General features: G+C 31.8%; 1 pseudogene; it reads right to left on the minus strand.

Moving 5' to 3' along the window:
* Positions 1–609: 609 nt before the first annotated feature.
* Positions 610–2,826, minus strand: LOC145815434 (ubiquitin-conjugating enzyme E2 35 pseudogene; annotated as a pseudogene).
* Positions 2,827–14,710: the final 11,884 nt, after the last annotated feature.

A 14,710-nucleotide genomic window follows, 5' to 3' on the forward strand; every position in this document is an offset into this window, starting at 1 on the left:
ACATGCGTTAGCAACCGAATCTTTAGGTTCATTCTTGTGTATGTATCAAATTAGCTATTTGCATATAGGATCATGCATATGTTTTTAGCATATTCTTTTGGCTTACTATGGATACATACTAAGTGAGCGTTTCCAGTTTTAGCATCTGAGTTGTGTATATTATTCTTACTATGTCTAGCATTATACCGAGTATCTATATTGTTTACAAACGAATGCTTATGTGTTGATTGATTTTGAATTAGAACATGTGTACATCTTTGCGATATTTAAACTAATAATTTAACGGCTAAACTAATAATTTAATTTGCGATATTTAAAGATCATTCACTGAAAATTATTTTACAATTAATCTCGAAGGGTAACCGTAGACACCATTAATTTTAGTTTCATATATTGATTTTAAATAATAATAATAATTTTTTTTTGGATACATCAAAAAATAAATAATAATTTTCAAATACCATAATCAGCTTATGATTTAGGGTTTGAAGTGATAACTTTCGATTGAGTAAAGGTGCAAAAGTGACTGAAAAAGGAATTGTCTACCAAAAAGATCATTCGTGATAAATTTAGAAAAATGAACTAAATCTTCCAAAATTAATTTCTTTTCTACATTAGAAGCTTGAGAGTTGACTCTTTTTCCATGAGGGTTTTCATGGCTTCCAGACATACACCTAAAGAAAAGAAAAGAAAGAAAGTTGAAGAGTAAGAAAATGTACAAACAAAAACATCAACAAACAAAAGCATCAAAAATCATTGTACCTGGATTTGCTTTTAATCATTTTGACAAAAGATTATCATCATCCCCTTTGAACTTTGGTCAATACTTTAACATGCAATCATGTTTATTTATGACTTTCCTCTTCTTTCTCTACAACTAATCAAAGAGAAAATTCAATTAAAAAAGAAAGCAAGAAAGGAAAGAAAGTGTATAGCAGATCTTTGAAATCATCTTCATCATTGATACTTCAACCAATACTGGAGAATCTGTATATAATCTTATATATATAAATCATGCTCAAAAGAAATAATGTTTATACATGAAAGATTTGTGTTTATATAGATACATGCATGTATATGTGGTTTGAGTGTTATGTTCGATCTTCTTCAATACAGTAAGGAAGTGATTGAAAGTACCTTAACGAGAGAGAGAGAGAGAGAGAGAGAGAGAGAGAGAGAGAGAGAGAGAGAAAAGCAATGGAGATGAGGTTAGACCTATTGACTAATAAATAATACTTTTCTTTTCGTTTTTTTTTTGTCAAAATAGGCCAAATATTTTTCTACAAATTGAGAGGTGCGGGTGGAATCAAACAAAAAGTTATTTCTCAGGATTTGTAATGCGGGAGGAGTGAAATTGATCTCTCTCAAAATTTGATTATTGAAAAAAAAAATTTGTACAAAAAATTATACATGACATTGAATTCATGTCCATTAATTTCAAATAAAAAAATTTTGATTTAAATTTCATATCATTTTTATGAAACTTTTTGTATGGCTTTTTTATTTGTAAATCATTTTTCAATCGAAATTATCCTTTTAACCAACACAATTAAGGGCAATCTTAGTTTTAAGAGAAAAATAACGTATGAAGTCTCGTTTGAAGACGAATGAAGTGGCAAACGCTAATCGTTAATTCTTTGATTTTATTCTAATTCTAGCCAATCAATATTTGTCATGTTTATAGATGACACTTGTTGTGACAAGTACGGCTTCACATGAAAAGAATGTTACGCGTTGATTTATTTTTATGAAGGGTGTTATGCATTGATTTGTTTTTATAGAAAAAAAATTTGTAAGAAAAATAAATAACTTGTGCAAACAAATTATTTATAATAATGTGTCATTAATATTTTTAAAATTATAATTATAACAATAGGTGTACTGAATTGAAACAAAACTGACCACAAAAATTAGATCATTTTTTGCCCCCAAAAATATTGAAATTGTCATTGTAAATTTGTAACCATATGGATTGGCATTGATGACAACCAGGAAACACTGTTGAACCTCCAGGCGTGTGCACACTCAATTGACAACTATGCATTGAAATTAAACACAACGGATTATAATTTAATGACTAGTTGGTTTAACAGCTTTCAATTAAGGGGTTTTTTTTTAAGGTCCCTGGTATTAACATTTTATAGCATAAAGGACACAAAATATTTTCATAATGTCTAAGGTCCCTCAAGTTGATCCAGAGAAAATTGGTCCAGAGAAAATTGGCATCACAGAGAAAATTGGACTTTTCAGAGAAATTTTACAAATTTCTCTGATTTGAGAAAGGAAGGGAAAATTAAAAAATTGATCCAGATAAAATTTCAAATACCTGCACTTACACCCATTGTGGTTCAAGGTAAAGCACATAGATCAGCAACAACCCTTCCCATTATCATATGTGTTTTTATAATGTATTTTAATCAAATTTCTCTGACTTCCGAATTTATCTTCAGAGAAATTTTGAATTTCTCTGGAACTGATATTGATGTTTGCAGATTCGTCCACCAAATTTCTCTGAGAATTTCTCTGGACTCCACAACCCAGAGAAAATTCTCAAAACAAATATTTCCAGAGAATTTCTCTAATTTGCTATGTATTTTTTTTGGTGAGAAATCGAACCTTGGGGGCAGCCATTAGGTATTCTTCAGGCAAAAACAATTCCAGCTTGAAAATCCCTCCTTCATAAGGAAACTGTGTTGGACCAAGAATCATGACATTAAAGTACCGCATGTTATCTTCTGAAGGCGACGCACTTATTCCCGGCGCAGGTTCGTTAAGGAGACGCTGAGTTTCCTTGATGATTCTTTGAGGTAGATTGCTGTTGGCCATTGAAGAAGAAAGTTCGATTGCAGAGTACGCAAGGGTTTCAGAGAGAAAGAGAGGGAGAGAGACTTTCAGAAACTCAAAAAATGCGAAATCGGTCGGAGAGAGCGAGGCTGCGGCCAAAGGAGGTCGGATCCAGACACGGCGAGTGAGGTTCTGCCAGGGGAGGTCAGATCGCGACAGATCGCGACACGGCCCGCCATGTTGAACAAATCTGAAAATGTCACAAGTTTAAAATTTGAGTCAAATTTCTCTGATATATGTTTAGGGACTTTAGACATCAGAAAATAATTTTGTGGATCTCTTCCATTACGAAAAGTGGGGGAGGGACCCTAGGCCAATTTTCCCTTCAATTAATTGCACAAAACTATAGGGTAATAATAATGGTTTTGCTAACAAAGTGTTTCACGGTATAAGAAAAAATATAAAAATAATATAGATCTTAATGTATTTTTTTATAATTAATTTCATAATGCTTTGCATTTATTTTAATACTTATTTTTACTTTCTCATTGTTTTCAAATCGCTTTTTTTGTGTAATTCTCAATATTAAACAATGTCCATGGGACACTTGCTAGCATTGTCTAATAATAAAACAATATTGTTATTTAAATTGCAGAATTGATATCAAATTGACGGAATTATCCAGTTCTGATACATCTCCAAACTGAAGATGAGGAGGGCAATGTAATCGATGAAAAAATATAAACTCAATTTTTTAAAGAAAATATTTAATACCGATAAAAAATCTTTGTCATACTCAATTGTGTAGGGTATATCTTCCTTACTATATCATTGTGGGTGAATTAAGAGATTCAAATTAGATTTTTTTTTTTTTGGGGGGGAGGGGGGGAGAAAGTAGTTTTACACTTGACATTCATGAAGAAAGCCAGCTGAGTTTAGCGACAATGTATCAAAAGATGCCTAGATGAGAACAAAATACATAATTTTTGTTAATTAATTTAATGGTAGGGATATATACATTTAAAAATACTAGTAATTGGTTCGAAAGGCGGAAATTTTTTTTTTTTGTGGTAAAAATCAAATAGTTTTCATTGACCTCCAATGCATAATGTGAATAATTGTTTTCTTGTTAAATTCTTGTCATTTCTCTATTTAGAATGATTTTTAATTTTATTTATTTTTTTTTTGTATATGCCAAATTGAATTCCTCTTCTTTAAATGAAATATTATCATTATTTTTTTCCAAGACTTCCGTACTAGTTGTGTACTTGTTTAATAGCAGAAAGTCAAAATATTTATATAATCAAAAAATAAAAAATGTTGTAAATAAATCACAAAATACAATTAGACTGGTATCTAATTACGTAACGATTCAAATCTATGTGATAGTTTTCACCTACACTCATTTAGTCACCACCTTTGTAATCCCAGCCCCGCCACCTTCCACCCTACTACAACCACTCACAAATGTTCCCAATCCCATCCCTTCTTTGTCAGATCCTAACCTTATCTCAACTTGTCCTTATCTAGGGTCAATTTAATAACCTGATCAACTGGATACTTTTAGGATTTTGAGATGTGTATTATGGCTCACAAAGTCAATTTAGATTAAGGTCAAGTTTGGCAAGTTAAAGAAAATTTAAAAAGTCAAAAAATTATTTAAAAAGTTAAAAAGTTATCATTATTTATCAAAAGTCAAAAAGTATGGATGCACAATTTTCAATCCTAATTTTTTCCTACATACTAATTTATACAATTTTTTAATATATATTTTTTCATAAAAAGTCAAAAAGTTAACTCAAACAATCATATTTTTTTTCTCAACTTTTTAGTCTAAAAAGTCAAAAAGTGCACTTATTTAAGACATTCCAAACAACCCCTAACATTATGAGCTCATTTATCTTCCGAATTGGACTAAAATTTAGATTAAAATTTGGTTAAAAGACCCAATCATTTACAATTAAAATTTATCAATGATTCAAATTTAAGTAATTATTAATAATAAAAAAATTTCATTTAATAATCTTTTAGAACTTTGGTTTCAGTTTTTAGAATTCACTTTTTAGAAAATTCTATTTTTTCGTTTTTCATATTTTTTGTTTTCACTGATTTTTTTTTTAATATTTTAAGAATTTTTTTTAGTTTTTAGACACACCTAACATAAATATGCTTAAAAATTTTAATATTTGTGAATTTTTTTAAAAAAATTTACTAAATACCAGAAATACAAAAAAAGAGAGTATATTTTTCATATTTTGTGTATCTATTAATTTTTTAAAAAAAAATTTCACAAATATTTTACTATTTAGATACATATAATATAAGTAAGGTGTATCTAACAAAATAAAAAATTTAAAAATATTCACAAAAAATAAAAAATGAAAAACACAAAATAAAAAACTTAATTTTCAAAAAATTAAAACTAAACACACTTAATAATTAATAGTCCTTTTTTGGCTTGGGTCCATTTAGGATTAAGTGGATAAATTTAAAATTTAAAAATAGCGTTAGGGCTGGACTGGAGATCACCGTTTTAAGATTAATGGGGGGTGAGATTGGGCTTCGAAAAACGCATGTACTCATGCCTGACCCGAAAACGATCCGGAATGCCACGCGGAATCCATTATAAGTATCAACATAACCAAACACTCGAAACTACATACTGTTTTTATAATTTTACATTCAAATTATAACTAAATACATAATAAAAAAATTAAAATATTTAAAAATATTTTTATAAAATAGAGTTTGAATTTATTTTTATAAAATATTTTAAAATTTAAAAAATTAAAATCGTAATATTTTGAAATTAAAATATTCAAAAAATTTAAAAATTAAAAAAATCGTACATATTTAAATATTAAAATATTTAAAAAATTAAAATATTGATTTGAATTGAGTTTTGAAAAGTAATGATTATGTTTTGAATTGAGTTTTGAGAAATGGGTGTAGAATTATGATTTGAAAGCTCAAAACAAACAACACACTCAAATTAATGGGTGGAATTATAATTTGAAAATCTTACCAAACGGAGTCGTGTCTCTCTGTCCTCGTTTGGCATGTCAGGCTTTTTGGTTATTTTAGTTACAAAAAGACAAAATAGATTTTTTAGTCCAATAAAACAAAAAATCACATCCAACCCTTAATCATTTTATTTTTTCTCTCACAAAAGTTAAAAAATCAAAAAAATCTATTCCAAACGAGACTTTTTAACCTCAGGCACTAGCCAAAAAGTTAAAAAATTAAAAAGCCAACGTACATCCCAAACGAACCCATGTCATTCATATCCCATGAAACCCTACCGCCATGTTTGGTTTCAATCTTTAAAAAAAAAAAAAAAAAAATTAGAATATTTTTAAAAAATTAGAAATTAATTTGATAAAAACAAATATCAAAATTATAATTTTAAATTTTTTACAAATATTTTACCTTTCAAATGTATAAGATTTTGTAAAAATAATAAGCATTTTTCATTTTTTTCACAAAACTAATTTAAATTTTTTATTTTTTTATTTTAATTTATGAAATGAAAACCAGACCAAACATGTAAATCTCTCTCGATTGCGAGTGATGGGTAAGAAGAGCAAGAGGGCTGAAGGCGCCAAGAAGAGATCATGTAAGGTTTCTCTAGGTGGCAATGGAGGCTCCTTAATGGGCGGAGCCCTAAAGATAAAGACAGTAATTGATGGGGTATAGAGAGTTCTTTTTCTCTATTTTTGTAATTTCTCCCTTTTAATAATTAGAGAATTATCTGAAATCCCTGTACTGTACTGTCACTTGATTGCAACACAAATATAATGAACAAAAAAAATTGCAAATCAATTCTCAAATTCAAGGTTTGCAACCATGACCATCCTACAATTTGCAGTTTATATTTCAGAGCTCATGAGTTCTACCTTTAATGGACCCAAATTTGCAGGTGAGAATTGGAAAAAAAAAATAAAAATTATAAACACATGGGGTACAAATATGTATGTAGTAGAGTGCAAATGAAAATTTGTGGGATGCATGTCTCACTTGCACCCTTCCATATATTGGTAATTTTTTTTCTCAACTCCCACGGCACGTATGTCTCCCTTCTATTTAATTTTTTTTTTCCCCAACTCCCACTATGTAGGTCTCCTTTCTATTTAAAAAATAATGCCAATTAGTATATATTAGTGTGTGTTTGGAAGTGAAAAAAAATTGGGAACACACCTAACCTTTGGCATAGGGTACAAAATGATTGTCCCGAGACTTGAACCCATAATACACAAAGTGGTTGTCTCGAGATTAAATTTATAACCTCAAGATTATTAAGTCAAAATTTTACCATTGAACCAATCGTATATGTTGTCATTCATTGGATGTGGGCATGTCTTGTTAGGTGGAAAAAAATATATTCTTCTTGTGGATGATGTTTTTAATGGGTTATGCCACAGAAACAGGGCCGACCCTGAGTTTTCGGGGGCCTTAGGCGAAATAATTTTTTGAGGCCTTTTAGATATTCATAAAAATAAAAATAAAAATAAAAATCATCCTGTTTGGTTTAGAATTTTCAAAAATAATTATCTGAGTTTGCAATTCGTATTTTTTTATATTTTTTTGTATTTGGCAATTTTTTTTGTTTTTTTAAAAAAACATATATATTGTAGTTTTTAAGTGTTTCTAAATTAGATGTATCTACAAAATAAATAAATAAATAAAATTGCGTAAAATATTTAAAAAAACACTAAAAAAACACATAATTAGGGCATAAAAACAGAAGGAAAAAAAATAGGCCGCACAGACATATACATATATTTTATATTTTATTTTTTTAATTGGGTTAACAACTAACACTTATAAATATTTTTTAACTGAGCCTTTTATCAATTGGGTCAAATAGAACTTTTGAGACATTTTAAAATGGCCTAAATTAATTAAACAAAATTGGGCCATTTTGAATTTTTGATGTAGTACAAAATAATGAATTTTGGGGCCTTTTTTGGGGCCTAATTTATGGGGCCCTAAGCACAGGCCTCACTGGCCTTAGCCCAGGGCCGGCCCTGCACAGAAAGGTTTGAGCTTTCTTAGGGAGTAAGTTCATCTGCCAGCTTTTCTTTTCGTGAGTCTTCTTCAATAGTGTATGTATGTATAATATGATCAATGGGAAACTAATTGAAGCCCAAGTTTGCTTCACTTTTAATATCAGGATTTTTAATATTTCTTCTTCAAGAAAAGGAAAGGATATGGTATTGCTATGCATTTTCTTTTATTTAGTTCTTTTTCAAGAAGAGGAAAGGATACGGTATTGCTATGCATTTTCTTTTATTTAGAGTCATTCACTTTCCCTTTATCCTTAGAAAACGTCCTGGAGATGTAATGCGATTTGTGGAAGTTTAAGTCAGAGTATATGGACAAGGTTCTGTTTTGAAGGTAATAGCTTTTGTTCACATGGGATAAATAAATCAAGTATGTGAAATCAAGCTCACTTATGTCATTGTCACTCATTCAATCAAATGATAACCATTTCATCGTTGTTGGGACAAATGGGTGAGTTTTATGATGAGCTTCTCAAAAAGGATGCACACATGCAGGTATCAAATGCGTCAAGTACATTCAGTACATTGCTTTTGATTTTATGTAATCGTTGTAGACTGGGCCCTTTTTGTGTGTGCGTGTGTGTGTGCGCGTACGCCCGTATGTGTTTGGCATTGTCTTTTGTTGTTCCTTAGATAAGCAAGTTAATTTGTTAAAAGTGGAGGAGATTAGCTTAGAGCATTTACATGCTAATTTCTCTCTACAGCTTACACTGACACCCCTTGATGTTTATGTTTATTACAGTTTCCCCCTTACATTTGGAAAATTACACTGACCCCCCTTGGCAGTATAATTATTTGACGGTATTAACTTTTAAGTTAAAATGACATATTTATCCTTAACTTTTATACATATAAAACATGAAAATAATAGAGATATTTTATTTGTCATCTCAACACATCTTTTTTTACCTACCACAAGCCTTTTTTGGAGGAAAAGACTCAAAAGCCTCCAGAGAAAAGAGAGAGGAATGTAGAGAGAAGATAAAGAGAGAAGAGCATAGAGGAAAGACTCAGAGACTCATTGAAGACAAAGATCAAGGTATTCTCTATGAAGGGGTTTCTCCATGAACGATCGGTGTAAGTAATTTCTTATTTTTTGTAAATGAGTTTGAGGTTTGGTGGAAGTAAAAAATGGGTTTTGCACTTTGTTTTTTTTTTTTTGTACAAATTGAAATTTAGTTTGTATGATTTCGTTTTTCTCCATAAATTTTTTATTAAGATTTGAACATTGTTACCCATGTTCAAAACATGTTGAGTTTTTGTATTTATATATGGTGTTTTTGGGATTTGAACTAAGAAGTTGAAGACAAGCAAATGAGTCTACTTATAATTTACCTTTTAGAGTTTTTTTTTTTGCCAGGAAACTTCATTTCCCCCAAAATTTGTTGACAAGGGTTTGCACAAACCTTATCCATATACATGTAATGGTGTTTATGTGTTCTTCGTAGGATGGTCTTTTGAGTTCCGAACATATTTTATAATGATTGATCTTTTTTTTTTGGGGAGGGGGGGTTAAATCACCAATTTTTTTACTTGGGTTTAATTATGCTTTATGTATGAAGTTTGTAATTTCATTAATGTTGTCACAAAAATACTTGATTTCATAATCTGTTTGGTTTTGTTCCAAAATCAATTTTCTGATTTTTTTTTTAAATAAAAATTAATTTGACAAAAATAAATACGAAAAAGATATATATATATATATATATATATTTAAATTTTGAGATTTTGTTTTCTTTCAAAAATGTAAAACTATATGAAATTGATGAATATTTTTTATTAGTTATTTTATTTCAATAAATTAGTTTTTAGTTTTTTTTCAAAAAATTCATAAACAGATTATGAAAATCAAACCAAACATATTAAAGTTGAGGAAACTGATTTTGTACAATATTGGGGGATAAACTCTTTTTTTTTTTTTAATGGATATTGGGGATAAACTGAGTTCTCGTTTTTGTGTACATGATTTGTCTATTATTTACTTGTTATATCAAGAAATGGCTACTGAAATGAGGCATGATATAATGGTTCATTATAAAGGATCTATTAATCACATTCTAAATATAGACCCAGACAAGTACAACCATATGGATTTAAATGCTAATAATTGTGAAATTGCATTAAGTAATGTCCCTGCAAGTCATGCGTTTGCATTGGATTTATACGGTGTAGTACCAAGGTCAGAAGTTAGGATTGAACTCAAATGTGACCAGGATCTCCTTAGAATGTTTCGATTATATGTAAGAATTAGGGGTGTCCGCGGTTCGGTTTGGGACGGTTTGCAGTTCGGTTTGGACCCGCTCGCATCTATGCCGTTTGGGGAAAGTCAACCTGCAACCGCCTGCAATGCGGTTTGCGGTTTGTGCGGATAGGGTTCGCAGATGTGCGGGCGGTTGCGGGCGGTTTGCGGATTGAATTATTTTTCAAAAATTTATTTTTAAACCTTTTTTTTTCTCCCATTTTGTCAATCTTTTGTTGGAGCATTGCAGAAGCACAGATTCAATTCCAAAATCAGAGATTCAATTCAAAAAAAAAAAGATTTAATTTATATACAGATTTAATTCAACAACAGATTTCTATATAGATTTAATTCAACACACAGATTCAATTTATATACAGATTCTCACACATTCAACAACAGATTTAATTCTAATACCACAGATTTAATTCCAAAAATACAGATTCAATTCCAAACAAATGCACAGATTCAATTTATATACAGATTTAATTGAATATACAGATTTAATTCAACAACAGATTTGTATACAGATTTAATTCAACACACAGATTCAATTTATATACAGATTCTTACACATTCAACAACAGATTTAATTCTATATGCACATATAAAATAAATAAATTGACAGATCTGTTTCCACTTTTTCACAGATCTGTTGCTACAAAAAAAAATCAGATTTAATTCCAAGAGAGTGTGAGATTGATGAGATAAGAGAGTGAAGGAGACAGATCAGAGAGAGAGTGAGAGATCTGATATGTTGGGGGGAAAAAATCAAAGATCGGGGAGAGAGAAAGAAAGAGAGAGAGAGAGAGAGAGAGAGAGAAAGAGAAAGAGAAACAGAGATACAGACACAGACACAGACTGAGAGAGGGGCTTACATGTCTTGCGATGACACAGAAGTGAGAGTGTAGATGAAGTTGATCGTTCTGCCTGTGTCTATGCATGTAGATGAAGTCGCAAGTCAATCGGGCTTACCTGTCTTTAAGGTCGATCGGTGCGATGAGGTCGATCGGTCGAGAAATCGATCTTGTGACGACAGACAGTGTAGATGAAAAACGCGAGAGTGAGAGTGAGAGTGAGAGTGAGAGTGAGAGTGAGAGACAGACTGATGATGAGATGAGATATGAGAGAGTGAGTGAGTTTGAGTTCGTTTTTTTGTTTTGGAGCTTCAGAGATAGATAGATTATAGATTTAGGGGTTTTTTTTTTGAACGGTTTGATTTAGATTATAGATTTAGGGTTTTTTTTTGAACAATCAGAGAAAAAAAAAAGAGTTTTATGCGGGCTGGTTGGGCGGGTGCGGTTCAAACCCGTAACCCGAAAATTAGATAAAAATCAAATTGCACCCTATCCTTATATGTTTGCGAAACCACCCATATGTGCGCAATTTGGATCGGGTAGGGCGGTTTGGGCGGGTCGGATAACCCTATGCCCAACCCTAGTAAGAATTAAAGAAATTCCTATTTATTTTGACGTTGCACATAGTTCAACCCCTATGGGCTTCGAAGAGACCCATGAAACTAACATGCATTAGCAGCATGAAAGCAACAATAGGTCAGCTATGGGTTTTTGATCTAGGCCTAGTATGATTGATGATTTGTTCAGGGATTTGGATGATTATAGTGATATGGATTGGAATGAACTGGGTGATGATAACATATTTGACTGTGAAGATGGTAAAGAAGATGAAGTTTATATGGTTTCTGATATGAAGAAGATGAAGAATTGAATGGTGAAGAAGTTGAAGAAGAAATACATGAGGATAATGGGAATCGTTCTGATCTTGGTAGATTGTCAGATTATGAATCAAATGATAATGAAGGGAACTCTTCTAGTGATGACCAGGATGTACAAGCTATAAATACTGATAGGTTTATGAAGAGAAATACGTTTGAGATTAAAGAAAGGGAAACAATTACATTTGAGAAAGGAATGATGTTTGAAGATATCTCCTAGTTTAGAACTGTTTTGAAGGAATATGCCATTGGGAGGGGGTTCACATCGGTGAGATTGAAGAATGAAAGAGTTAGAGTAACAGCTCATTGTGGTTCTAAGAGATGCAATTGGAGAATCCATGCCTCACTCTTTCCTGATGGATTAACTTTCAAAATTACGTCATTAGGGCCTGACCATACTTGTGTGAGAGTAGAGAGGAATCCTGAAGCAACATCAACAAGGATAGTAGAAAAATTCATAAGAATCCTTAAGAGTAATCCAGGGATGACTCTTGAAGCTATGCACAATGAATTGACTGAAAATTATGTTGTAGAGGCCTCAAGAATGCAACTTTATAGGGGAAAGAGGAAGGCATTGAAAGCAATTGAGGGTAATCATGTTGCATCATATAGTAAGTTGTCGAAGTATGCAAATGAAATAATAAAGACTAACCAGGAAGTTTGGTGAAAATTGAAAGGGACAGAGTTAGTCCTAAATTAGATGTAGTTGTGTTCAAGAGGATATTCATCTCACTTGCAGCAATGTAGAAAGGGTTCAAAGATGGTTGTAGACCTTTTATAAGTGCGGATGGGTGTCATTTGAAAGGTCCTTATAGTGGAGTCTTGCTAGCTGCCATGGCCTTGGATGGGGATAATGGTCTATTTCTTTTAGCATATGCTGTGGTAGAGTGTGAATGCAAAGAAAGTTGAAGATTCTTCTTGTACCATCTGCGCACCATTATTGATGATTGTCCTTAAAGCAAGCCATAGACTATAATGTCAGATGGCCAAAAGGTAAATTTATGCACATTGAAATGAAATAATTTGGTTTGTAATTTGTCTAATGAATTTATGCATTTATAATATAACCTTTTGTTCACTTTTATTTTGTATTAGGGCAGTGAACTTGCCTTGAAAGAAGTCATGCCTGAAGCAACTCGCAGGAGATGTTGTAGACACCTATTCAACAATTTTAAATCAAAATTTCCTGGTTTGAAGCTTAGGGGATCATTTTGGGCTACAGCTAGAGCATATACTCAAAAAGATTACAACATAGCTATGAGGCAAATTGAAGAGGCGTCAAAACCAGCCTATAAATGGTTAAATGACTTGAAACTAGAAGTTTGGGCTAGACACACCTTTGATCCTAGAGTGAAAAATGACCATATCACCAGCAACATGGTTGAATCATTTAACAATTGGATTGGGAATGTAAAAGGGAAACCTGTCATTACAATATTGGAAAGTGTTAGGACCAAATTAATGGGAAAATTGCAAAAAAGATTTGAGAAAGCTGCTACATGGGAAAATTTGGTGACCCCTACCATTAAGAAGAAGTTAGATGAGGTTGTCTTCAAATCAAATGTGTAATATCACATTTGCTGGTGGAGATGAATATCAAGTGATGGAAGGTGTTACTGTACACATTGTAAACCTCCTAATTAAGTAGGTCCTGTTGTTGTAGAGTTTGGGACATTATTGGAGCTCCTTGCAAGCAAGCAGCTGCTTGTATTTCTTATAGGAGAATGAACATTGAAACATTTTGTGATCAAGCTTATCAGAGGCATAAGTTCTTAGGTGCATATGGGGATATTATTCATCCCATACACGATGAGAGTATGTGGGATGAAGTTCCAGAAGAAGCTTTGAAGCCTCCAATTCTTAAGAGACTGCCTGGTAGGCCTTCAAATAGTAGGAGAAATGAAGCTGGTAAAAACTGCCCCTGGAGCTAGTGATTCTAAAAGGTCATGCATTGCTAAATGTGCCATATGCAAAGAAAATGGGCACAATAAAAGGACTTGTCAAAGGGCTCCTGTGAAGAGAAAGGGTAAATCTAGCTCAATTAGTGGTTCAAGTGTTTCTACAAGAGGGAAAACAAGTGGGGTTGCATTAAGCCAAGAAAGTGGAAAAGGTTCAAGCCTAGGAAGGGGAGTTTCTATTAAAGGGAGTGATGCAGGTGGCAGTTGCACAAGTAGTAGTAGAGGTTCAGGTCGTGGAATTCTAACTGGAAGAGGTGCAAGTGGTAGAGGTTCTACTTCAACAGTGGTAGGGGGACAACATGTAAGTATCACATACATTCTGAACTTGACTATTGAATGCATTGAAACATTACCTATTTAGTGTCATTATATTTTTATTTAATGTGATATTGTAGGATGGAGGGCAGCCTGGAGTGCAACCCAGTAAATGGAGTATGTCTTGAGCATGGTATTTGGCTCATGTATTGCTCATTTAATAATTAATTGTAATCTTGTTACTCTATTTGTTATTGTATTCTTGTTACATAACTAATTTTTGTTTATTTTTGTCATTTGTATAAGATGGTTAGAAATTATGCAACATGCCATCTGAGATGGAACAAGAAATGTAATGTTCCAAGACAAATTATATGATATATTTTTGTGTAGGTAATGTGGTATATTTTTGTAAAATAGGACAATATAGTATATTTTTGCATATATTCTTTTAAAGGGGAACATGATATATTTCTCTAAATTGGGAAGATGTCCCCTTACGTGTTTTGTGAAAGGGAACATGATTATGTATGCTCATTTATTTTTTGGCCATATGCGCATTAACTGTTATTAGTACTTTGGGTAATGCATTTCGTGAAAATAGAAGATGGAGATATTGAACTCGTGACTCTTCTCTCTTTTTTTTCTTTTCTTTTTTTCCCTCTGTTTTTCTCAA

This window comes from Camellia sinensis, chromosome 2 (assembly GCF_055761805.1).
Source record: "Camellia sinensis isolate YWXY chromosome 2, ASM5576180v1, whole genome shotgun sequence".
Taxonomy (NCBI): Eukaryota; Viridiplantae; Streptophyta; class Magnoliopsida; order Ericales; family Theaceae; genus Camellia; species Camellia sinensis.